The 27,495-nt window shown below is 42.1% G+C and overlaps 1 protein-coding gene across 10 annotated transcripts in view; it reads right to left on the reverse strand.

The window, feature by feature from the left end:
• The window catches only part of cadpsa (Ca2+-dependent activator protein for secretion a), a 192,110-nt gene that overhangs the window by 151,676 nt on the left and 12,939 nt on the right, over window positions 1-27,495 (reverse strand). The window lies entirely within an intron of this gene.

Genomic DNA, 27,495 nt, shown 5'->3' on the forward strand with positions numbered 1-27,495 from the left:
TAAAACCTCCATCAGCCCACCTGTTGCAGATTTCTTGTTGAGGAGCAGCATCAAGACTGCTGCCCTCAACAAAATTGACAAATACGGTGTAAAAATGGAACCCTTGGACACGCTTCCTCTCAGAAGTATTGCTGCTGTAACTGCCTGCTTGGAGTGCCTCCGCTCGTTATTGTCCTTAATTTGAGCAACAAAACGATATAATACATATTTGTATTATACCCATAATTGTTGAGAATACTTAGCCTCAGCTAACCCCTCACCTTAAGTTCGTATTTAAAAGCTGTCAAATCGGCAGGGAGGCCCCTGATGCTGCTCCCCACTGATGAGCAGAGTACCAACAACCACATGGGGAACTGTGACCGCGGCACAGACGTCATTCCACCATTATTCACATCCAAACACCTGCATTCTGCCTCTCACACAGTTCTCCAGGCTACAGATTACTTGCTCTTACTCCAGATAGTATGGAAGGACTTCAAATGCATTTGAATTGACCGCAAACTTGATTTTTTTTGAAAGGCCCCAGTTCAAACACTCCCATCAAAATCTAGACATTTCTAAAAGAACATTGTTTTCAAAGCTTCCCCTGTGACTAGACCAGTTTGATTAACCCTCATGAGCTGGTTTGACAGAAAAAAAATCACAACAAAAAAATCAACACTATTTTGAACAAGTGGTTACATAAAGAGAGGTCTCCTCCTCTTCCTGTGTGTGTGTTAGCCAGCACTCAACCCCGGGGCCACTGTCACGCACAATATCTTCAAGGAAGGGTGATGCCGTTTTCCAGCAGAGCTGATTGGTCAGTTGAAGTTACTGTGGTAATATATGAATTAGTGCTGGGTACAGAAGAGTCATGGTGGAGTTTTATCACAGTAAATTGCAATACAGTACGAATTTAAATCCTCAACATAATTTGCTGAAAATAGAGCTGAAAATGCCATGTATCACCTGTGCAGTCTAACTACATGTAGCATATGACCATAACATATACATAAAAATAACCAGGCAGAAGTATCAGGGTCTGATAACCGGGACTGTAATCAGCTTGGCAATATTTCTGTGGTGTGCATGCAGTAATGTGTCATATATTAGTTACTCAATTATAAATGAGCCTATGCAGTGTGTTCTATATAATGAGGCAGCATTGTAAAGTGCTCGCAGTGCCATTAAGAGAAATGGAGTCCATTTACCATGCATGTGTTTCACTGAGTCATTGTCCGTCAACACACACACACAAAAGCTCCACAGCAAAGTGACCAATAAGAGTCTCCCTCCCTCCCCGCTTTGAAGCCCCCCCCCCCGGCCAGTTCCTGTCCACAACCCTAGTAACAGTTACCATGGCCACTGCAGTCAGGGAAGCAATATGAGATTACGGCTTTCTTAATGGGGGTTAAAGTTCACAGTTCAGATCAACTGCAGCAGCACCAGCTGTGTGCCACTCTTTATCCATAATACATAAATCCTCAGCCATCACATCAAGTGGAGCTCAGATGCAAATATGTACAGTAGATAAATAGGAGGGAGGAACCATTCAGCCCAATCCTCTTGTCCTTTGTCCCTAGGAACAGTGTCACAGCTGGGAGGGGTTGAAATCTTCCCTACAAGGCGAGAGGCAGCCCTGGCAGCCTGCATAGACGATGGAAAGTTGAGCAACCACGATGCTAGACTTCACATACTTTTAGGGCACATATGCCATCAAAGTGGGATGAACGCAGCAGTAGAATATGCCAAAATGTATTCATTATACACAATTATTAATAATGATGGAAGTTAGCCGATGTTCACAAGATCCCATTGTAGTAATTTTGCTGTATTTGTGGGTTTCTTCTTGCCAGTGATTCGCAAAATATTCTGGAAAATTTCTCATCACATTTCATCTAAAGTGAGATCTTTGTTAGAAAGACTACATTTGTGCTTCCCCCTACTCCAATACACTGAGAAGTGTTGTGGAACGCTGCCCATACGCCTTCATCTGCAAACGTGGTAGGGCCACGAGCCGAACTGAGACTGGGCCTTGCAAAACTCACATGAGAGCGTTGGCTCAGCCATTTCTGTCTCAAGTTACAAATATTAGAACATTTCACCAGAACAATATATAGATACTAATAAGTAATATGATCATACATTGATTCACGAGCTGCTTTTGAATGAATTGTCATCCTATCTCATTCTGATTTAAAATTTTGCTCATTATGTACAAATGTACGATCTTGTATATCGAAGGATGCAGTGAATAAACACAAGATTCCTGGTTCTTAAGTATTATTTTTCGTCAGTGTTGCTTGCTTGCTTGGAGCCTATCCCAGCTGACATTGTGCAAGAGGCGGGGTTCACACTGGACTGGTCGCCAGTCCGTCGCAGGGCCATCAGGAGCAATTTGGGGTTCAAGATCTTGCTCAAGGATATTTAGACATGGTCACCAGGGGAAGTGAGGATCGAACCTGCGACACTTTGGTTGCTAGATGGCCCCTCTACCTCTGACCCAATCTGCTTATCCTCTTAAGGCTCCTGGGGCTGGAGCTTATCCCAGCAGCCTTCAGGCGAGAGGCGGGGTTCACCCTGGACAGGTCACCAGTCCATGGCAGGGCCAACACATACAGACAGACAACCATTGGCTCCCACAGCCACGCCTACAGTCAATTTAGAGTCTGGATTAACCTGGTCCCCTCTTGATGTCTTTGGACTGTGGGAGAAAGCCGAAGTACCAGAGAGAACCCACGCAGGCACAGGGAGAACATGGAGACCTCACAAAGAAACATCCCGGGGCCGGGGCTCCAACCTGGAAACTGCTTGCTGTGAGGCAGCGGTGCTGACCACTGCACCACCGTGCCGCCCACTAGATCTTTTCTTTCTGGGAAAAACAACTCAAAATAAATGAATACATAAACTGCTCTTCTACTGAAATAAGGTACAAATAAAATCACTGTATAGCCAGAAGTGTCATATCTGGCAGCAGTTGTGAAGGAGGAGAGACTGCAGGCTGGTTCTCAGCTCGGGGTTCTAGCTACTGGCATTAGCAGCTTTCCCTTTCTTAGCTTCCTCAAACTGGGTTGATGGAGTTGTAAGAGTTTGGTTGGGTTTGTTTGTTTTTGGTTTTTTGACCTCACGTTTTACAAATTGCCAACTTTATATTCTGAAAGTGAATCACTTCCACTGGACACGAATGCGCCAAGTTCCGGAAGCGACGTCCATCACGTCGGTCCTCCACACGGCGGTAACCTCCAGCTGCCTGCTTTGTTAACTTGCTCATATTCTTCTTCTTTGGTCGTTGTCTCTTGATTTATGAGTTTCTATCACAGCCGCATAGAGTATGTGATTATATTATGTCCTTTCCAGGTTGTTTTTTTGGGGATTGGGAGCATGAACGTGGTGTTTTATTAGTAAAATCTACCGGATGTAGTATGTCATTCATTTCCTGTCTGGCTCGATTTTTTTTAAAATCTTTTTTTAACGAAAACCATATTCATTTATAATTATAAACATTTTGCCTTTCAGAACAGATTATGTTCCAAGTATAAGGTATATTTAAATAAAATACAAACAGAACAACAGCAGGGAAATCAAATTTTAAAAAATGGTTCCTTATTCTTTCAGGGGATCAGTCAAAAGTAAAAGCTGATAAACATTCGCATAGCAACAGGGATTTCTTTGTTTTCATAAGTTCTGACGAATCAAAATAAAGATGCAGCTCTTTCAAGAAATGTGGGGTCTTTTTAGAGAATTTACAATTGTGCCAAAAATATTGGGCAAGAACAATCAAGTAATTAATGTTCAATTCTAGTTTTCTATCCTCCATTGTGAAAGCAAATCTAACACGACTGTAGGTCAGGGGTGGCACATCCGTGTTAGCATAGGATACCCAATTTTTGAAGTCCTTCCAAAACAAATCAGACGCACTGCAAGAAAACATTAGGTGTTTCAGTGTTTCTACTTCTGTTTTACAGAATGCAAACTCATCGCCGTCCAAGAAAAATTTCAGTCTTAAAAATTCACCTCAAGGATAAATGTCATTGTTTTAAAACCTCTTTGGCTGTAGGAGAGACAGGAAATCTCAAGACTCTACATCGAATTGTCTTGGAGACCAAGACGGCGTATTCCTTTAATGTGTGCTTTCTTTTAAGAGAAAAGGGAAAGTATTCTTTGGTGAGAGTAGATCTCTAAGAAAGATTGGTCATCTACGGACAGGGTAAGCAGTTTAGGAGTTATCGGCGTGTACATTAGAGTTCCCTTCATCATACAGATGAAAGCTTGTGGAATTGCTTTCATCACAGCCCAACAGTGGTTTCAGGAGCATTCAACATTAACTTTATGACTAAAATCATCAAAGTCTAATATGTTACCTCTCCCATCCATGAGAGGTTGAACAGACAGTATCCCTCTCTCCATCCATCCTTTAAAATGAAATGATTTCTTCTTCTTTTTTTCAATTAGTATGAACCGGTTGTTCCAAGTTTGGGTTTTGTGGGGAGAAAAACTGTGTTTACAAATTAGTTTTCAATCATAGTGGACTTGCTGGTGAAATACTTAATTGGCAGTTTACTAATCTCAAAATCACATTTTAGTAAAAATTCAACACCTCCAACATCCATAAATATTTTTGAGGGCAAGTTATACAAAAAGTGTTTGTACTGAATAATAAAACATTTTTTTAACCACTTTAGCCTCAGGGTTCCATTCATGGGGCCAAAGTCAATTGCATAAAGCCCCCTTCTTCCACTGACTTAACTATATCACCCTTTCTAATACAATGATGTCTATTTCCCAATGAAACTATAAATAATTTGGTTGATATTTTGATCATATTGGTAGGGATAGCCAAAGAATGCTGGATAAATAAATATTGATAAAGCTTCCATTTTCCATCATAAAATCCTCCCAAGTATAGAGAAATCCCTTCACAGCCATGAATTCAGAGTTGTTTCCCTCTTCAACATAATACTTTCAAAATTAGTTTTTTCTCTACAGTGTAAATCCTTAGAGATAATAATACCCAGATATTTAACCTGGTTTTTATTTGCTTTGAATAGACACTAGGGTGGTCATGCATTGCCATCACTGTACATTTATTCAAATTTAAATGAAGCCCTGAAGCCTTAGAGAAGACGGATATTACCTTCAGAGCCTGTGGTATCTGTGTTGCATTTTTTTAAAGAGAAGAGTCGTATCATCCGCCAGTTGGCTTGCGGTTAGAGATCTTCCCGTAACGTTTAACTGCTTTATATCACCTGAATGTTTAATCATGATTGATAAAACCTCTGCAACTAAAATAAAGAGTAAAGGTGAGGCTGGACAGCCTTGACAAGTTCCCCTCTTCACTGTAAATCTTTTGCAGGTCCCCATTGGTAGTATCACCAAGCTATTAGTAGAACATCTTAATTACGTCCCAGAGGCATTCACTAAAGCCGAACTCTTTCAATGTATCCATCATAAAACAATCTTCAACTGCATCAAATGCTTTGCAGAAGTCTCAATACAGAATTAAACCACCATCTTCAATCTTATCTGAATCGTCTAACAAGTCCAATCCTGATCTACTGTCGTTGTGAGTTGACTGTTCTCTGAGGAATCCAGGTTGAGATTCACCAAAAATAAGAGGCAAACATTCTTTCAATCTGCTGGCAAAAACGGGAGCCAACAGTTGATAATCAACATAAGTGATGTGATCGGTCTTAAAATATCTAGTTTTTCTGTCCTTTCCCGGTTTAGGGATGAGTGTTGCTTCATTGTAGGCATCATATCCTTCTTATAAAACATTCCTGAATGGCACAAAATAACAGTTCCTTGATATCATCTTAAAAAACAAATTGGTAAAAATTTGTGGTAAGTCCATCCTGTCCTGGGGCTTTTCCCAATTAAATATTTTTAGCTGCTTTTTCTAGTTCCCACATATCGTAACAAAATCAGCACTGAAAGCAGACAGGAAGGTTTTTATACCCTCCAAAAGAGCAATGGATCTTTGGTGTAGGAAGAGGTGCATAAATCTGAATTGAATCTGTGTACTTCTTCAGATATCAGTTTATTATCTGTACACTTTAGTCTGGCTCCATCTTCTCTGTGCAGACTGAGGCGGCATTCTTCAGTATTAGACTCGGCACGTAGGAATCGGAAAGACGTGACAATGACCAGCCGGTAACTGGTCAGGCCCTGCGCTGAAAACTGGCTGGTTCCAGTCCAGATGTCACTGCTGAGCTTCTTGTGTTGCTGCTGCTGCTGCTGCTGCTGCTGCTGCTGCGCAGCCTCTGCTCCATTCACCCAACCAAGCGGCACCTTGTAGTGTTTGGTGTCATTTTTCTTTTGCTCACATGACACACATCACTTACTAGCCCACACAAACATGCACCCACAAACATAACTGATACTGACTCCCACATCCCATCGCAGTATTGACTGCTTGACTACTTATTTTTGATAATACATGTCACTTTATCTTGACTCATTCTCCATCTTTGCTGCAGGTTGTATGAGTCGGTTGTAGCAGTCACTTTCACAGATGTCCAACATTAATTGCCCAGAAATCTTATCGGTTATCACACCTATCATGGAACTATTTCATCAGAATGTTTCAATGTGATACAATACATGTATATTGTGATACTTTTAAAATAGAGCTGAAACCATGACTCTGAATAATGGCGACTGGAGCATTGATGTAGCATTGAGAGGACCAATAAGCCTGTGGCTTGATGATGTTTTAATCCTCGACAAACTGATGCATATGATGACATGACAATGACATGAGGCATTGTTGTTTTATGTATGTTCATTTGCCAAATAAATCTTATCTCAGTGTGGAAAAAATACTGTGATATATATATATACACACACACACGCTCAGCAAACCAAGCTGGGACTAAAAATACCAGGTGACAGATAAGAGGTGTTTCTTAAAACTGAGCAAAGTGTGAACTCATGAAGTTCAGCAGACCGCTCTGCTAGTAGGATGGAGGAGCTCCAGAGTTTGATCCCCGGCCGGGCCATCACAGCGTCTGGGATCCAGCCTCCGTTTTGAAGTGTAACAGCTGTCGAGGTGAGTGTTAGTGTACCCATGCAGCTCCGTCATTTCTGCCAAGAACTCACAGCTGCCAGTTTATCTCAAGTTACAAAAGCTATCAGTAACCACACTTTCTTCAGGGAATGCACAATCCATTAAAGGACTCATCTTCATCTTCAGACAAATTAATGCGTTGGCAAGCAAATAATCCAAAAGATTCTGAAATTACATTCTGCATATAGAGGGCAGCAGGTCTGAGCCATGGTGGATAAATTGTTTAGAGCAGGGTTTGGGAACGATCCATCCCTTGAGCCAACTCATAAACATGAAACCAAGCTGCTCAAAACAAAACCTCCAGACAGTTATTCAGCTCATCCGTCGTGGGGGTTGTGTACTGCGTAGCTGGCATCTGTTAGTTTAATGGTGGGGGTTAAACAAAGGAAGACTGGAGCCAGAGGGCTACACTTTCCAGAAATAGTGAGCAAATGATTACTTTGTTGTTGAAGTAAAAGGCCAGCCTACCTAGTTTACAGGGACACACTTGTCCTAAGTGTCCTTGCAACTCAAAACACGCTCACCTGAAAGATGCCATGACAACTGCTTGGATAAAGAAAAGGAGTTTGAGCACCAACAATCAGCTTTCACAGGAGCTGCATTTACATGGACAATTTCTTCAATCTGATTAAAATCTGTCTGATTAGAGAGTCACACTTTACAGTTTACATGATTTACAATATGCCATTCAATGGATGACGAAAGGTTTACGTCACCACCACAAATCAGAATGAATATTCCTTCCACTTGGATAAGTCCCAGTTTATGTGAGTCATTTCCATTCTGACATTATTCTAATGGTTATTGGAATGTAGCATCCATGTAAAAGCCAACAATGTTATGCACGTTACTTTGTGGTGAGCGCGGGAAAAGGGAAGAGTCTGAACTCAGTCTGGAAGAGTCGCAGACAGAAGGGCCAAACACTAGCAGTTTATCAATGAAATAACTGAACCAAACTCCACAAGAGGATTTGAACAATGAAACCTGGTTAACAATGTTAACCTGAGGGCTTACAACAACAATCCAATGCCAAAGGCACCTATTTATCAGACACAAATAAACATTCGATGCAAATGTGGGGCAAGGAAGAGAGCAGTGCATTTGTTTTCCACAAATCTGTCCCAGTAGAAGCCTTGTTACTAGATCCAGTGGACTGACCTCAGAGTTGATGGAGAAGGGCTCTGCAGAGTGAACAGGGGTGCAGCAGCAATGACAGGTCAGTATATCAGCACCTGTACCTGAGAATGAGTACAATATGGCATTGTACACTTTCATGACATTTAGACTTCTTTACGGCGGCACGGCGGTGCAGTGGTCAGCACTGTCACCTCACAGCAAAAAGGTTCCAGATTTGAGTCGTGGCTCAGGCATGGGGTCTTTCTGGGTGAGTCTCCATGTTCTCCCTGTTCCTGCTGGGTTCTCTCTGGTACTCCAGCTTCCTCCACAGTCCAAAGACATCAAGAGGGGACCAGGTTAATCCAGACTCTAAACTGACCGTAGGTGTGACTGGGAGAGCCAATGGTTGTCTGTCTCTATGTGTTGGCCCTGCCATGGACTGGTGACCTGTCCAGGGTGAACCCCTCCTCTAACCTGAACGCTGCTGGGATAGACTCCACCCCCCTGCTACCCTTAAAAGGATAAGAGGTAGAAAATGGATGGATAGACTTTGCTTACCTGCTGGGGTCACACTCAAGATCCAAGTGGGTTTTGGTCCTACAAATTAGCTCCAGAACAAATTTGTGATTTGTTTTAATTTAACAGAGCGACTTGATTTAATTTCAAGGGAACAACTGAGATCTGCAGTGAACAAGGCAAAGAGGTTTTTGCTGGCACAGACTAAGAAACTGGCTGGGAGGCATTTTCACACTCATGCTGTGGTTAACATCACATACATTCAGCTATCCATCTAATCACATACGCTTTCTCAGATATTGAGACTCATGGGACTCCAGGGCTCTCAAACGATGCCAAGTGACACATTTTAAATTTGTACACTGATCAGCTTCTCTGTTATTTTGTTGTTCCATACTGAAGCTATTTCAAACACAGACTCAGGCAATGACAGGAAAATAGGCTCCGGAATAAAACATTAGAAGGTTTTCCTTCAAATAATCTTGATAATTTGAAGGCTGTAACACAAGGATGATTGAGCCTATAAGGCCCATTGATGAAAAGCTGTGCTTGGCAATTCATAAATGGGTTTGGGGATGACAATCATGGGGGGGAGGGGGTTATAAGCTTTTCTGTCGTAAACACAGGAAAATGGAAAATGTGGAGCAAGATGCTGTGGTGCTCCTGATGCCGTTACCACATGGGTCATGTCCTTTTTGAGGCTGCCTCTGTCCAGAGGTTGACCAGAGAGAGAAAGCAACCACTGGTGTTAAATTGTTGTTTTGCTTACTGTACTTCAAATTAGCTTAAAAAACCCTGATCGAACTGATGTTTTATTGATATCCATTTACGGTTGAGGTTTTTTAAGCACTTGATTTGACGAAATAAAACCTAAACTTTTTGGGGAAAACAAACTGATGCTCTTGCTTGAGTACAAGACGCGTCCCAGTCGCGTCTAATGTTTTTAACAGTGAAACACTGCAGGCAGTGGAGCGGCAGTGAGCCAAAAGCTGAAGAGCTACAGGCCACGAGCTCCACATCAAAGTCTCAGGCATGTGAACAACTCCACTCATTACACTCACAGCTTTACACTGTGTGCAGCCAAACACTGGATAACATCTGAGTTGCCAACGGAAAGGTGGAAAAAGCTTATCGTTGGATGGCTTCTTTACTGAAACAATGGTTGGTTTTGCTGCTGCCAGAATTCTGTGACCTGCTGTTGTCAAGTCACTTTTGATTTATGCAGCATCAAATCACAACAGTAATCTCATGATAGTTTCCAGGTAGAGAGCAGGTCTATAAATATTCTCTTTGATTTATTTTAATTCAATCTACCATATTACCAGGGCTGAATGGAAGTTTAATGGAGGTACAGTATTTACAGCTGGAATGAAGGTTGAGTCTTTTGTTCAGTACATTATTTTACTTGAGGTAAAGAGCTGAAACCTGCATCTCAATATCAAGCAGTATTAATTATCAGACACATCATTTCTTTAGCCAAGTTTGGTTTGATTTTGGTGAATTCACAAGTGACAAAATTGTTATTTTCACACTGACAAACCCACCTCACCACCTGATGCTGCAGCAGCTCCCAGTTGCTCGATAGAGTGCTTTAGCATGTTCAGGTGGGTGGGGGGTTTGGCTTCAATTTGGTTAAAATAAGCTTAAAGATTTTTTTTCCCCAGAAGTTTTCAGGGAAAAACTTGATCTGAACTTCTGGTACATTGTGCACCCAGCGGAGGAGGGTTGGTGTTGGCTGCTTGCTGGTGAAGAGAATGGAGCATTTCACTGATCTGCCAGGTTACAGTTGGTGGCAACCAAAGACAGAACTTGTAGGAGCGTAAATGTTGAGAGACATGACCAAAAATGTCCTTTTTTTTGTAAAATGATATGTTAAAACTATAGAAAGGCGTTCCATCTTCTGGCAGAGACGTTTATCAGAAACAAAATCTTTATGGCTCCACCGCAGCCTAGTACTCCATCTTTAGCGTTGTGGCTGTAAAACAGAGGCTAACCTGCTCTGAGCTCCAGCGGTATAGACCATGAATGGACGGATAGATGAGTCACACGATTCAATTATTCATCCACACAGACGTTAAAAGAGGGCTAACTGGAAGCAGTCAGCGGGGCCAACTCTCTGGAGGCCTGCCCATAGAGCATGCTCAGTAACATCCTCCACCGCAGACGCAAACGCCCCATAGGCGTGCTGTGACATGTGGAGGTGGTGATGAGCTCCAGGAGCCTCGTGAGAACTTGCTTAAGGAACAACTGAATGGGAGGGATGCTCATTTATGAGAATATGATGCACCGGCGCTTTAATGTGCTCTTCATGGCAATCATTCCAAGTGAGCTCCTGCACGCTAGCTTTGCTAATCCATTAAAGAAATCAACGGTGAATCTCAGTCTTTAAGACAAGCAACTTCCTCCAGTATTTACCATGATGTCCTCTTTAATTCGGTCTTATTCAGTTAGCTTGGTGTTTGCTGTGTATCTTGGCAGTTATCAAGCTGAGATCTGCTGTGTTACTGAACCCGCTGAACTGATGTGAGATAATGTTCTTTCCTGCCATTAAGAATGCAGCCTTGATGGATGTGTTTTATATAACATGTTGTGTTTGATATAGCGGGCAATGTTAGTGTGTCTTTAATGGCACATGACAGCATGTAGTATATTTTCCTTTTACAAGAAGCACCGTCTCCTCCGTTCTGGGACTGTTTCCTCTCTGAAAGTATCGTTCCCCTCCAGTTGTGCATGTTGAGAGGCATCTGCTTTCATAGAACGCTCTGTTAGTACTGCCACTCCCAAGAGAAGACGACAGGAGGAAAGACGGGGGCCATGTCTGGATAACAGTGCTTAAGAGAGGATGGAAGGGAATGACAGATCACCTCCTACTCAGTAAAGAAGCAGGAGGAACAGAGGACAGAGAGACAAACCTGGAAATACGGAGAGTAGTGTGGCAATACGGAAGAGAAGCATGGAAATTTGTGAACTTTGGTGAAACTAGAATATTCCATTTCTTCTCAAGGAGGAAAACAAATTTGTTGAAGTACTTCAGAAATGCAGGTTATTTAGAATCCAGCCCTTCCACTGGGGTTCTAGTTATACTTTTTTTCATTCTTTTTCTTGCACACCAGCATCAGTAAATTTATACACAACAAGATGATCAGCCTGGAGGAGATTGTGAGAAACAAGATGTTTTTGTAGGGTGCTTGTGAAAAAGGGAAGACCATGGGCAAAAGAAATGACAGGGAAGTGATAACTATGTTTTCAAAAGTGTTGACTCTTCACACCTGGTGTCCTCTCGGTACAGCAAGTTTGGTCTCAGTCTGATTATTGAGTTTATGATTGTTTTCACGATTAATCAATAAATTTGAGTCTGTTACTTGATGAGAAAATTGAACAATGTTCATTGCATTTGCCCAGAAACAAAACTGGGGTTACCAACTAAAAGGCTAGTAGGTCAAAACAAATCCTGCACACCAAACTTTACCACCTAAGTAGTTTTGTTTCGATGGGATCCAGTTAGGCTGTTCCTTACTCCTTTTTCAAACATTTAACAGTGCTCCAAGATTCACACACCAAATGAAAAATCTACTTGTGTTCAAACTTGTCAAACACAAACATTCTTCATTTTCTGTCGGAAATTGAGAAAAAAAGGCAAAAAGGCCTTCTCGTTATGACTCTGGGACCCGCAAGTGGTTTCAGAAAAAGCCCACAACCATTCATCAATTTTCACAATCGATTTTTTTTTTTTCAGTCAATGCCTCCAGCACTCTCATGGAAGCTCACTGCCACGATAGAATGTCACAGAATTTCATCTGTCCTATGACTTCTTTTGGTCCACCCCTAAAACCCATCAGCTGGTGAAAAATTATTGCAAAAAGTGCATCTTATACTTGCACCAGGCCTCATGGTCTCTACAGTCGTTCCCCTCCAGAAAAATATTCTGTTATTGTTCCCTCACTCAGCCGTTTGAGTCTCGCTGTGCGGAATGGTGCATGTGAAGAGCTTGGCACAAGAGGGCTGCTTTCATTCATGCTCAGACAGACAGAAGCAGACAGCAGTGCAGCGTTGCAGCAGAGAGTTTGGTGAGATTGGAGGATGACCAGACACTACGACCGCCATCTGGGAGCTCGGAAACAGAGATAACGTGTGTGTGTGTGTGTGTGTGTGTGTGTGTGTGTGTGTGTGTGTGAGTGTGTGTGAGACACATGCCTCTCGATGAGTGTTATCTCTCTGCCAGTAATTGCAGCAGTCAGTGGCTGCTGGAGTGGAGCTGGATCTGGGTGAGATCACAGCCTGAACGCGGTGGGTATTTCAGGAGCACATTCACTTTCACAGATAACTTTGACTTACCTAATATAACCGTGTGAGGTTTGGCTGCGATTTCTAATCACACACCCCCACCCCCACACACACACATTATTTTCCTTGTGTATCCTATGACATCAGTCCTTTTCCCAAAATGTCAGATGAAATATTCAAAACAAACCACCAAAAAACATCCAGATCCATTTTGTTTGTCTCAAAAAATCTGATGTTGTTTTGCCTGGTGATTAATTGTTAGAAATTTCTCTGGCTAGTCATGGTCTGCATTGTTCCCCCATCCCTATCATCTGATATTTCAACAGAAATCGCACTCCCTGGTTCAGAAGTACCACACTTCCGATGATCCCAGGTGAAACTGCAATGTCCAAATGTTTACTCGTCACTGTTGGCCATGTTGAGTTTCCCCGCAATTGTTTGACAGGAGCCATGGCAACAGAAACAACATTTCCCCTTCATATTCCAACATTCAATACCATGCTATCATAAGATTATTGATCTCATACACAAGAATAATCGTGAGAGGTGGTTATTTTAAACAATATTATGTCAGAATTGTCATTGTGATGGCTGTAGTAGTGAGCAGTTCATTGAATAGGTCCATTTATGTATCAGATGACATAAAAACAGTTTGAACGAGTATCTCAATTACACACAAAACACACAATTAGACATAAAAACGATGCGATAATGAGTGAAAATGATCCTTCCCGCATTCTCTGAGTCTGAGACTCCCTTCCAGCACCATGGACAGCTCACACCAACCCTCATGGCTTCAGTCCGCGACTGTGAAACTCTAAATCTGTCCACAGTGAGACTGAAAAAAGTTCAGTTCAAGCAGGTTTGTGATTACCAGTTACTTGGAAAGAACCAGGTCTAAAGTATTTTTCATTATTCACATTTTAACTAAAAACATCAAAATAATAATGGTGTGATTGTAGCAGGGACCTGTAACAAATCAAGATGTTTTCTTTCTGGGACAGATTTCTAGCTGCGCTCACAGGAAGGCTAACATACTTTAACTACCCAAAACCAACGACGTGTAAAAAACAGTTTCACCAAGGCTAAGTGCCATTTGGCGTCACAACCACAAGCACCCGTGAGTTTGACTTCCACGAACAAGGAGACTTATTTAGCCTGAGACAGAGTACTGTAGGTCAGCTGGAAGATCAGCTCATTAATTGGACCGACATTTTTGGGCAATCGTCATGCGCCGTCGCTTGAGCTCAAGAGAGAGTCAAATCTGAACAAAGACAAATCCTCTTCAGCGAATTTCTTCAAATTTGCCACTGAAGCCCATTGGGACTCTTGAATGAACGGCAAAGATTTTGCGTTGGCATTTTGCGGTCAGAAGCACACCGCTTATGTAATGTGTTATTTGTATTTTAGCTCAAATAAATAGGTGCACTGCAGTGCAAGTTCAGCAATTTTGTGCATCATTTGTTATAATTAAATAGTTATATTTTATCAGATGCAGAAAAAAAGACTGACCAAAATATCGGCATCATATGTCAGACATCAGGCCCAGTATCGGTCATGGAAAACTCCTGTCAGTTAACCTCTAGTGAGTGCATTTATAATTCCCGAGTCCCAGTTGCCCCTGAATGCAGCAGCATCAGCAGCCCTCAAAGTGTTGGGTGAGCTCAGTAACCTGCAGGAGTTGATGGATCCTGACAAAAGAGACTCAAAAATGCTGCCAGCAGGAGAAAATCGTTTGGATGGTTTCCAGGAAGCAGCTGTGTGTGTGTGTGTGTGTGTGTGTGTGTGTGTGTGTGTGTGTGTGTGTGTGTGTGTGTGTGTGTGTGTGTGTGTGTGTGTGTTGTTGTTGTTGCTCTAGTGAATGTGTCTTCAGTTTTTTTTATTCTCCTCTTTCTTAATCCTACCACACAACCTATACGTCCATGAGTGGCCACATAGATTGAGCAGTGCAGAATGATCCGTGATGAATGCAACTCCTGGGCAGGACTTTCTCTTCCACCCCAGCCCCCAACCCTGACCCCACCCCTTCAACAGAGAACATGCTGGTGATGACATAACATCAAATGGATGGATTACACCATCACAGACCAACAAAGTGACAGTTGAAGGTGACATTTGAAGTCGAAATGTTGTAGAAATGACAACGAAGACTTAAAATGATGACGTATATTGAAGCTATCAAAAGGTTTAGCCTCTTTTCCTCCTGGACAGCTAGTCAGCTTTATTTCACCTGAAAGTTATGTGGCTGTTCAAGTTATTTTTTCCAACCCCTGATATATCATTCGTGTGCCCCCCAAATCAACAGGGAAAAATAGTTTTTATGTTGCGTCATTATGACTTGTATAGTTAGTTTTAAGTATACAATCAGTTTTAATCTTGTGATGATTTTCTTGTTGCATATTCCTTGCCTATCCTTTACAGGATTCAGACTCACTTCAGCTGCTAGATAGAAAACGTCACGCATCAGTATGGACCTTTTTCACTGCTTGTGTTTGAAGTCAAGTTGTTTATCTAGAAGATCAGTCTCCAACCTACAACTGCACTGTTCAAATACATGAAATTCACTTTTTTTATTATTAGTGTCTTGATGTGCAGGAAACAGTGTGTAAAGCTTGTGATTTAGAGAGATTTCACTAATCCGGTACTGACAGAGCATGGATTAGTCCAAAGAGCCATCAGTAAATAGAAGAACTGACAGCTTGGAAATCTGCCCCAGTGTCAGTTAGTATTGTGCTTTCTAGACTTCAGACCATCCTGTACCAGGTCTTTGTACATCCAAAGCAGGTTTTTATAACAATAAAGAAAGAAAAAAAGATTTGCTGTGAGGTGACAATACAGCAAATGATACCTGGGGAGCATGGATTGGGTCTTCAGTGAGCTCGGCGTGTCAGGGTCCAATAGCCCACACCACCATAGCTTATGAAGGTAAACAACGTGTCTGTGACAGATTCACCCCTTAGAAATAAGATCAATCCTAACATTGAGCCCTGGGGAACACCATATCAGATGGGATTCACCCATAACAGGATATAAACCAACTCCTATGAAGCAAATACCACCTTTTGAAGGCTAGGCATCATTCATGGACCCGTCCAGGGTGAACCCAGCCTCTCGCCTGAAAGCTGCTGGGATAGGCTCCAGCCCTCCACGACCCTACTCCAGCTTCCTCCCACAGTCCAAAGACTTCAAGAGGGGACCAGGTTAATTGGATATTCTAAACTGACCGTAGGCGTGGCTGCTAGTGTGAATGGTTGTCTGTCTATATGTGTTGGTCCTGTGATGGACTGGCGACCCGTCCAGGGTGAACCCCTACTCTTGCCCAAAGGATGCTGGGATAGGCTCCATCCCCCGTGACCCTTAACAGGAAAAGCAGAAGAAAATGGATGGATGGATGGATGGATGGATGGATGGATGGATGGATGGATGGATGGATGGATGGAATAATAATGCTCATATTTACATGGTGTTGTCCAAGGCGCAACCCAAGGATGTCACTGTTAGAGGACTGGGTTACAACTGACACATTTCATTTTGTTTTTCAAGTATTCACAAATATGTGTCTTGAGGTCAAGATGAAGTTTTTCCTCCTGCATCACTTCTTTGTGACTCTAAGACGCAGGAAGAGCCAACCACATCATACGTAGCGTGAAGCTAATGGTGAATGAGGGCTAACAACCGCTAAACTGCTCAAAAATCCCTTTTACAAACTCTCAAGAGCATCACTCCAAAGCCACAAACACTGTGATTTGAGCTAAAATCAAACTAAATATAGCCCTCATGTTCAGATGGAGTCAGTTTGTCTGTACTTTCATTGATATTTACTGAAAAAAAACATGCTAAAGAACCACAGAGCTTATTATTTCAGGCATTCAACAAAAAACCCACTGACTTCCAGGAAACCTCAAGGAACTTCTCTCTGGACACCTTCCTGCTTTACTGTGACCAATCAGAGTCTCACCTGTGTGGTTACCTGACATTTAATCATCATGCTGAGAATTCACACCTGTCAGGTGGAGGGTTTTTCTCTGCAAAGCTTTGAGCTATGGAGAGAGACTTCCAGAACGAGGACTTTACGCCATTTTCTCACTCCTGTTGCGTTACCTGAGTTGTGGAAGCTTTCTACAAGTCAAAGGTAATTAAAGCTAATTAAATGTCAGTCACATTAAGAGAGAGAAGTCTGAATTAGTCATTTTAGATGCTTTGTTTTAACCAAGTTGAGGTTTTTAATCTACCAGTATGCTAAGGTTTAACTAGCTGACAGTTAGCTACTCTTTAATGTTTGTGCTAGTTTGGCAAACGACAGTGGATATAATTTTTTGTTAACATAGTAATGTTAGGCTTTTTGTTCAAATTTCCATACACAAGGTGACATAATGCTAACATTAGTTGTGTTGTATTCAGGAGACTACCTTAGCCAGCGTTAGCTTCATGTTAAAATGGTGGGGGCAGGGGTGATTTTCACCTGGCACATTAATATTAGCGTAGCGGAAATGTTAATGTCATCCTACGTGACAATTTTTGGTAACTTAAAAGTATTTTTTTCGATAATTAAATAGGGACTTAATTGATGAATTCAGTAGCACTAAACAGTGTTGCGTTAAAATAACACAAGGAAAGATCTTGACTAAGTTTTTCCTGATTAGGCAGGAAAAAAACCATCACTATAAAGCATCACCAAAACAGTTCAAATAAACATGGAACTAAAATCAACTCTTGCTTTGTAAATGTAACATTTTATAGTATAATTCAAATTTCTTTTACCTGGTACACAATTCTAACTAACACTAATTGTGTGTCATAAATCAGTCCTGCAATAACTCCTGTTCCGACAGAACAGTTTTGAAGAGTTGTTTCTAATATTAAGAGTACAATTTTTTTATTTATTTTTTTACATGTAAAGCTTTTGGAATTAAAGTTTTCTTTTTTTCCTGCTCATTTTACAGCGTTCTTTAAATGAACTTTTGCAGCAACACCTACACATCTCTACAAATTATACAAAACTGGACATTAGGAAAGATTTATTGCAGGATTTTTGTGTTACACTGTAAGAGCTTCAACTGGGTGTACATAGAAAATTGGACACTTGGAGAAGTTTTAGCATTTCATTGACAGTAAAGACTACCTTTGAAGCAGAGTTAATCTTTTTTTTTGAGAAACCTCTGATATCAGTTGTTTTTTTTGTTTTATAACATTTCTCTCTCTCTCTCTCTCTGTCTCCAACTATTCAACAGTTGTTGCAAGTAGACCAGAATTCCTTGATCATTACAAACTAGAACACATTTTGTACGAACCACCCACTATCCATGTACACATTTGAAACTTGTAACGTGCAACCGATGTAATGTTTATTTTATGTAAATTCTATACGGTTCAGTTTACTGAACAAATATATGACCAAAATCATTCAGAAAGAATCCTTTCATGTGTATATGATGTGTCTCAGTTACGCAACCTTGTGGTTTGATTGTTAGATGTAATATTTACAGGTACTCCAGATAAAAAACAGGCCTGTACTGCATACTTTAGTACATACCATTTAGTAAAATGTAACTGTATCTTATGTTACATGCATATGTTTTCAACACTGTGTGTATGAGTTTGCCTGTTTTTTTAATATAATACCATCCCTATCATCTTACATACAGTTTATTTAGAGGTGACTATATTTATGCCAGTCCTTTCAGTTTGGCTCTAATAACGTCACTAGCAATGGAGCGCTAGCGGCTGGCTGCGTACAAGCCCATGTGCTCATCATGCTAATTGCCCTGTGGCCCCATAGTCGTGGTGATGAGTATCATATTAGAGTTTCACTAGATTAGATTGGTCTGATGACTCACCCCTAATTACACCACACTCATTGCTTTGTGTAAGTGGATGTGTGAGAAGACAGTCACACACTCAAGCATGCACTGCGTGTTTGTGTGTACCTGTGTGTGTGTGTGTGTGTGTGTTTGTGTGTGAACACAACAGGTCAACTGATGAGGCTTTCATCATCATTAGCAGCCTACATGCAGCCCTCGTGAATTATGCGCAATTATACTAAAGTGCTATAAACCTTTGATGGTGTAATGCAGAAAGGTTTTCCTTTATCTGCCTGCTTTTGTGTTGCCAGGCACACTGATGCTGAAAGCACCTGGACACGGACTGATAATAGTGTCATGGGGTATTGCAGCTTTATTCAAGCAAACTGGTAATTAGTCCCGTGTACTACATTTTTGCCCTTTGCTTCAGCATTTAAAAGAGACGTCGTCTCATTTCTGTTTGAAACTAACATGAAGTTTGTATCCATTGTAGCTAAGATCAAAGTGAAAACCCTCCAGATACTTCAGCATTAAAAAAATAATAAGATAGAGAAGAAGAGAAAAGCTCACACTGTCTCACTCCCTGCTGAAATGCTTATTTACGCACACAACATTTTGGTCTGTCGGTGTGTGAAAACAAATGTTCCAGCAGGAAGTGAGACAGTGTGCGGGAGTGTTTCTCTTCATTGTTTGCACCTTTCACCGACGCACCTTCCGTACTGAAGTGTGCAATGTTGTTTTAGCTTTAAATATAGAATTTTTTTTTTTAAATGGTGCAGTTTTAGCAGCAACTCGCATTTGTGACCACCATATTGAACACCAATCTACTTCAGCTCAAGTGCGAAAAATCACCCGTGAACATGTGTCAGTTGTTAGCGGCATCCATTATGTTGTTTTCTGACTTTGTCCTCATTGTGATGTCATGTCAGGCTACTTCCAACGGGTCGTCTGTATTGTTGGGGGGGGAAAAAAACAAAGAGTGAACATATGTCACATTACTGGGGATGATGTTTCCAATCTAGGCCTATTTCAAAGGCTCAGCATCAGCTAGGATCAGGCTGATGGTATTGTTTTGTACTACCCTGCCTGTTGGAGCTGCAGATGCTCTCCTTCACAACAGCCCCGAGTGGAATATTTTGCTGCTATTTAACAGTGAAAATGAGAGTCAGTGTGAGAAATGATTTTTTTTTTAATTTGCATTTTTCATCTAAGCATTGGAAAAAAAAACAGGGAATATTCGAATTAATGTCAATAGATTGCCAAAAATGTTTACACTGGGGGGATGGGGGTGGAAAAATTGGTGTATTAATTCAATGTATTAAAGATAAATGCAAATAAATGCCATGCACAGTTTTATATCCAGATGTGTGAGTGGATTTTTTTTTATTTTTGGAAACATCCAAATGAAGACTTTATACATCTGTTTTGAGTGAGGTTCACATCATTACCCATTTCACTTGATGTCTCACAACTCTCACACCATAGAATCCACTTGTTTGAAATTCCACAGTAAACACAGGTATGTCCAGCGAGCTGTCATGCCTGGGTACAGGTAGGAGAAAAGATGCACTTCTTCATCACTTGGCGTGATGATGTGAAATTCACAAGTGGGGGATTTACTGACTTATGAGCGAGTCTTAACCACAGACCTCAATTCAGGCATTTGACCAAAACCCATCAACTCTGCGATGAGGGAGCCAGGCAGCGATAACTTTATGCCACATTTTAGGGCTCAAGACATTTTAGATTATAGCAAAAGGTATTTTATCCTTTAACTCTTTTTTTAATGTGTGTGGTAAATAAGTCCAGGTCCAGGCTTGTTGCTGTGGTTGTAAAGCAATGCTAATTTGGAAAAATGACAGAGAATGAGAAGTGAAGGAAGTACAGTAGAAGTGTGGAGGAAAGAAAGAAGAGTGGATTCATCAGAGCCCGTATTGTGATGCATGAAATGAGCGGACAGATGGCCTGATTGTGTTCCTGCTTGGAGTGTCTCACCTGGGCATTCTAATCCCCCCGGGCCTGATTAGGAGAGAGAGGCAGAGCAAAGTAGACAACAAAACAAAAAAGAACACAAGAGAATTTCAATACGCAGCTCTGCTTGTCCAATTAAGAACTACACACGTAAATATTCACAAGAAAACAAATGAGAGTTGTGTGATCGATGTGATCTGGGAGTAGTTGCATGCTCTTACTCGTAAACAATTACAAAAGACTGATGAAAATCTGTTACACTTTTGGTTTTCTGTGACAAAATTCTATAAACACTACATTTGAGCTCTTTCAATGAGTATCCTCAATTTGTTAATTTAGTCATAGATATTTTTGTTGTTATTGCTGTACAGTGTGAGCGTGCGATTGTGTTTGAAGGAAGCATTCCGTTTAATTCCGCCCTTCAGCTCCTTCATTAGTCACACTGTTCTGCAGAATTCAGCAGCTGAGTCAGGTCTCTCTCTGTCGAGTGTAGAAACAGGGTTGTTTTCTTTCATTTCTAGCACCAGTCCAATTATTTGTGAGGTACTGAGCACACCACTCACTTAAGGAAACTCGGATTATACTGCATGATGCATTTGACAGGGAGTAAACACAAGTTTTGGTATAGTTTTCCTGTTCAGCATCCAGCAGGGCCGGTTTTAGGCAGACATGTATAAGAGGACACTCAGTCATGTAAAGGGGGCATCATGGATGTACATAATGCTGCACCAGCAATATTTTTCAGGGGAAGTTTTACACACCCTTTTGGGGGTCATTTTTTGGCTGTAACAGTGTTTTCTCTATGCCCTGTGTCCAACCCCCACACTGGAGGTCCAGTGGATTGCACTTGGTCAGGCCTCGACCCTTCGACCTGTCTGACTGGTGTGTTACTAGCAGACAGACCGCTCCTGCCGCTATAGCTCCTGGGGTCACCGAAGCATGCGAACCCACTGACCACAGCAAGGTGGCAATTCCTCAGGGGGAAACCTGAAAAATAAAATCAATAAAAATTCCTTCATCCAGATTTTAACAATCAATCCCATAAAACATATCTCAACTGCTGTATGAAGCAGAAAAAAACATTTTACAACAATTTTTTTCTTTTTTCTCTCACTTTCCCACTTTTTTCGGGTACATCCAACAGCAATCTGACAATCAATATGGAAAAACGAAATCCTCCTCTATCTCTGCTCCACTCTCCTGTGTTTTTCTACAACAACAGTCTCCTGTTTCCCTCAGCAAAAATTCTCACAAATTCGTCCCTTCTAAGTTATTTTTTCATGATTTCTCATGGGCCAAGATCACCAAATTCCTCTTTCTGTCATGTAACATGGAGCGACATGGTGGAGCACTCGTGACCATGTGGAGAAGGAACTCTCGCATGATGCTGAAGACACACCAATTACCAGGGCTGTTACATACAATTTGTGCAACTCAGGAGAAGCTTCCTTATACTCCTGCAGGTGATTACATACAGTGGACAGGTCTGTTTCATCTGGACATTTCTTTACCAACACTGGTTTTGCCACAAGGATTTCATTTTTGTCAAACTTACAGCATCTCCCACAGCGCCAGCAAGCACAGCAAGGGGGTGCAACAAGGTGGAACCTAGAAATGCACTAGATTTGGGTGAAAGACTAGACACCACCTTCGTTAGCACAACATTCTTTTGGGAAAATCTATATTCCACTTCTGAAATGGCCCTGTCAAGAATGTTGACCAGGGAGCCTGATGGGGCGTGATGATCAGAGTCTGTATGGCCCACAGTTGAGACCACAACACTTTGCTCATTGTTCTCCTTCTCTTTGGAGGATGTGAATCATCCCCAGCAGGTGCCTGGGATAATTCTCCCCAACACTCATCTTTACGTATGTCTTCTAAGGACTCGAGCAATGAACCAACAACCTCAGAAGCAGCACACATATCCACAGACTGAGACTGTAGAATTGCATTTGCTGGTTTCAAGACACCAAGCACCCATACAAGAGAGTATCTCTGATAATATCTTGACAATATGGTCCTGATGGTCAACAATGCACCTTAGTCACCTCATAGTCGCTTGTCCACCAGATTTCAAGCAGCCTTTTGAGACAAGGCGCATTGTATGTCTTGGACACATAGCCGTGCGGAAAATAGCTGGAAAGTGAACGAGAGCAGTTGAAAAACATTTTCGCTCATGACTCACCCTGCATGGCATGCACAACCACCAGTGCAATTTGTGGTTGTGACAGTTGACATATGAGACATGTGTATCAAGCTGCTTTTGGTGCTGTGCTTGTACACCACCTCTTACCCCACTCATCACAGCAGCACCATCGTAACAACAGCTAACCATGTTGTCAGTGCTCTAGCCAGCATCACTAAGATGCCTCGGTATCTCAGAGGTAATGTACTCCACATCAGGTTGATGCAGGTCAAGCAACCCAATGAGATGCTCCTCTGGTATGGAAATGCTGATAAGATCGAATCATCATGGACAGATTTTCCACATTGTACAGGTCCCTAGTCCCATCACTTTTGAAGCAAAACCCTGCAGGATGTGTATTTTGCGTTATTTGGGATTACCTTTGCAATACTTGCTAGCTTCTCATCCTTCTCTGAGGTGTACTCCATCAATTTTAGGAAAAGACCTGAAGCAATGTCACCATTATCAGCTGCATTGTGTTCTAAAGTTTCTGCAGTCCCAAGGACACCAAACTCATTCACAGACACAAATTTTACAATGCTGCCAACACTCTTGACATAATAACAGTTTTTCTCCAGTTGTGTCTTGCCTACAAGCAGGGAGTCAATAGTTCTCCCTTTAGCCTGTCTGCTCTTGTGTTGACTCCGGGTTGATGAAGCATGCACATGGATGTGGCTGAACACATGCCTCTGGAGGCCCTAGTCTCCACCGAGTGCTGCTTTCCAGTTGTTAAAACCAGTTAAGGTAAAAACAACATCAACAATATGGCAGCGCCACCATATTTCTGACATGGGAAACAGAGGCATGCAACCTCCTCAACACATAATCTTACCGGGCAAGATTAAATGAGCACAAATGCACGCTTTGGGTAGCTACCCAATATTGACTGCGATGGTGCATTGCCACTCAAGTCACTGGCAACCGAGAGAGTGGGCTGCTTTAGGGTAGCACTTGGCAGGAAGGGTACAGGAGTAGTGCTTGTGGATGTGCTAGCAGCAGCATCGCTGCTACTGCTATCACTACAGGCAGAAGTGGCAGCACTAGGCTTTTTTATAGGCCTGAAAAACAGATGCATCTCACAATATCAAGCGTTTTGTCTGTTATGTAAGTTGCTCTGCACAACATTCACTGATGAACTGAGAGTGGAGAGTGAGTAAACTTTCTAAAAGTCACAGTGAATACATCCCAAAAATAGTGTGAAACAACAGAAATCTCTGTTGGTGCAGAACTAGGGGCTGGGGCAGGGCTTAAAGTATGGGTCTGACGGACTCAACTCATTTTTCCTCAGTCTGCCCTGCAGCCTACTCTGCTCTGCCTCATCTCTGTGCTTGTGTGACCAACAGACGCTCCACTCCCACAGGCACACAGTGGGAGAAGAGCAGTATCCTATTTGGCATAACAAAAATATATTTAAATGTGTTCTATATCTAATTGTGTTGTTATTGTTGATGACCTCATTACGACCGATTTGTAAGAAGACGTTGTTTCGCTGCCTCCTCAAAGTCTTCCTGTTAAACTCCACTTAGTTGTGTTCTCTCCTTGGGTCTGTGAAATCTGACTCCAGTGTTAGGCTATGATGTCAGTTGGTCACTTGCATACAAGCAGTAATTGGATATTTACTAACGGAGTGAGGGGAGGGGGTTTCAGGGGAGTGTAGCATGTGGAACCACACACACACACACACACACACACACACACACAGGAACAGAGATGAGAAAATGCCAAACTTGTGTGTTCTTTGTCGCAACAACTGATATATTAGAATGGGTTACTCAGATATTAGAATAGATTAGAATAGATTACCCAGTTATATTTAAGTATGTGTGCGCATAGATTTCTGTAACATTACAACTCATGCATAATGTCTTCAAAAAAGTCTGAACATGTTCCAGGAACAGCAACGTTCCTGCTCTGCACTCCAGCGATGTCATCATGCTTCCAGACGAGGGTAGTTGATATATTCCTCAGTGACCCAGAGGCCTCATGGTGCACACACTCAACTAAAGCGTTTTTCTTCAGACCCGATGGCAAGTGTCAAAAAAGCTTCGCTGAAGCTGAATGAGGAAATCTTCAAAACTTTTTACATTTTTGCTTTTTGAAGACAGGTACTCTGAAGAGCCAAGCCACACCAGCTTTTATGACAGAAATTGCAGCAAAAATCATTACATTTAAAATGAATCAGCGCAATTTGATGGCCAATACACAATATCCACAAAATTTGCTTAATTAAAGGGGAACTTCAGTATTTCTCACCTTGGAGGCCATTTTTGTAACTTGTTCCCGTTCAAGTCTGATTCAAAACTATAAAGTCTTGAAGAATAATCATTTAATGCCATTATTCAGAGAATCTACAGTGGACTCAGCCAGCTCATCCACTGGAAGTTGAGGTTCAGGCAGAGAGGACTCTGCAAGCCCAAACATACCTTGAAACCGTTTGGAGTGCAACGTGTGAAAAAAAAAATCTGTTTACTTCCTCAATAATCGATTCAGCCACTAAAACTAGACCAGGTAAAACCTAGTTTACAGTTTGATGCCTGGTCAGAGAGCTTAAATGTGGAGAAATTGTTGCACATACAAGTTTATAGTTGGGTCTACAGTGTGTATTCCTGGATAGATGAGACGCACACTACTGGCTACCAAAATGTCAGCTTCCCTTGATTTAATAAGATACAATACTAATGTAAAACAATTTCAGGTGTTGGTGAGTGAGAAGAGGGTGGAATGGGACACAAAATGCCATGGAGCTGATGGGATGTAGCCCTGCCGCGGTCTGAGCGGGAGGCGCCATGCAATACTGCTGAAAGACAGGCATCTTTCCAGCGCACCAGTCAGCACGCCGGTGTGACGCAGGAAGCAGTGGCGCTTGACTCTCTCCAAGATAACTCCCTGCCAAGAGACAACAGGACTCTCCTCCTAACACAGGACCCATCTCCTCTAAGTTTCTGTCCTCACCGCCTGTGACAGTAAAAGTCTTTAACGGCATCCACCACCCAGGAAGATGAGCGCACGGCCAATCATGCTGCACTTTGGAGCAACTTAAGCATGAGAAAAACTCTCCGTTGCCCTGGGCAAATGTCAGAGAAGAGTCAAGACTTGATGCGGCGGAGGCGTATCAAAGCTTTTCCACTCAGTCAGTCAGTCAATTACTCAGTGACCACAGCTGTCAGGGTTTCCAGCCTCAGGGGTCAAGCCAACAAAGAACCTTTTCTAGGGCAGCACAGTGGTGCAGTGGTCAGCACTGTCGCCTCACAGCAAGAAGATTCTGGGTTTGAGTCCCAGCTCGGGCACAGGGTCTTTCTGTGTGAGTCTGCATGTTCTCCCTGTGCCTGCGTGGGTTCTCTCTGGTACTCCAGCTTCCTCCCACAGTCCAAAGACATCAAGAGGGGACAAGGCTGATTGATACTCTAAATTGACCGTAGGCGTGGCTGTGAGTGTAAATGATTGTCTGTCTCTATGTGTTGGCCCTGCCATGGACTGGCGACCTGTCCAGGGTGAACCCTGCCTCTCTCCTGAAGGCTGCTGGGATAGGCGGATGGATGGATGGGACCTTTCCTAAGAGGTACTACGCATTTAGCTCCTCCTCTCCATCCCCGCCCAGCCTTTTCTCAAAAGTTGCATTTGTGAATCATGGCATTTTCTTTAAGACATCATCAGAACTTACAGGTAATGTTTGACAACACTTTTCACTTCTTTCTGATGTGTTCATTGCCTTCGTCACATCAATCAGTGTCACAAAAGAAAGAAAACAGGATGGCATTTCTTAATCTGGGAACAGGATGAATCCGCTTTTTAGAACAGGTAAAACACCCCTGTGTTTGCAGCTATGTGGAGTGTAAAAAGGAGCCTACAGAAGGAATGTTGCTGCACGGTGCGTCATGATCTCTCTGGTACCTGATGGGTCATAAGACAACTACCTCAAGCAATATGGGGGGAAAATTGTGAGGTAAAGCCTGTCATGGTGAATTTTCTGTTTGATCAATTTATGCGATTGGGAGTTAAAGATAGTCATTAACTTCCTACTGTAAAATGCACTTGTATTGCTCTCGGCCTTTGCGGTTGCTCAAACGCGACCTAACCTAACCTTAAGTGGAGATTTTTTGGCCTCTGTACCAACTCTGAGTTGCCAGAAGTCATGTGACATCACATAATTCCTCCACGTGGCTTGTTTTCATTGCCATGACCTCTCTGGTCACTCCTTCCTGTGTGTATTGAGCTCTATAAGGTGGAGACTGGGTGTGGGGACTAATCACGCCCACAGTTTGCATTGGTTTGCATTGTTCATGTGGGGTTGTGGTTCAGTTTGCTCAGCCTGTTAAAATGAAAAACAACCCCTGCAAATGACACCAACACACAGAGACCTTGAGACCAGAAACTCTGAGTTCAGACAAATGGGGACAAATGGTACCTAGGTTTCGTGTTGATCACATTCTCATTCTTTTGGTGAGAAAGTAGTGTAACTAAATAAGTGATGGACCTACTGCGTGTTACTCAGTGCTGGGTTCTATTTTTTTACGCAACAAACAAGAAGGAAGCTCGTTGGCTATGTGTGCAGCCTCACAGCGAGTCGACCTGCAGCT

Source organism: Aulostomus chinensis, chromosome 3, assembly GCF_037954235.1.
Source record: "Aulostomus chinensis isolate RoL2024-O1b breed Wild chromosome 3, RoL_Achi_v1.0, whole genome shotgun sequence".
NCBI lineage: Eukaryota > Metazoa > Chordata > Actinopteri > Syngnathiformes > Aulostomidae > Aulostomus > Aulostomus chinensis.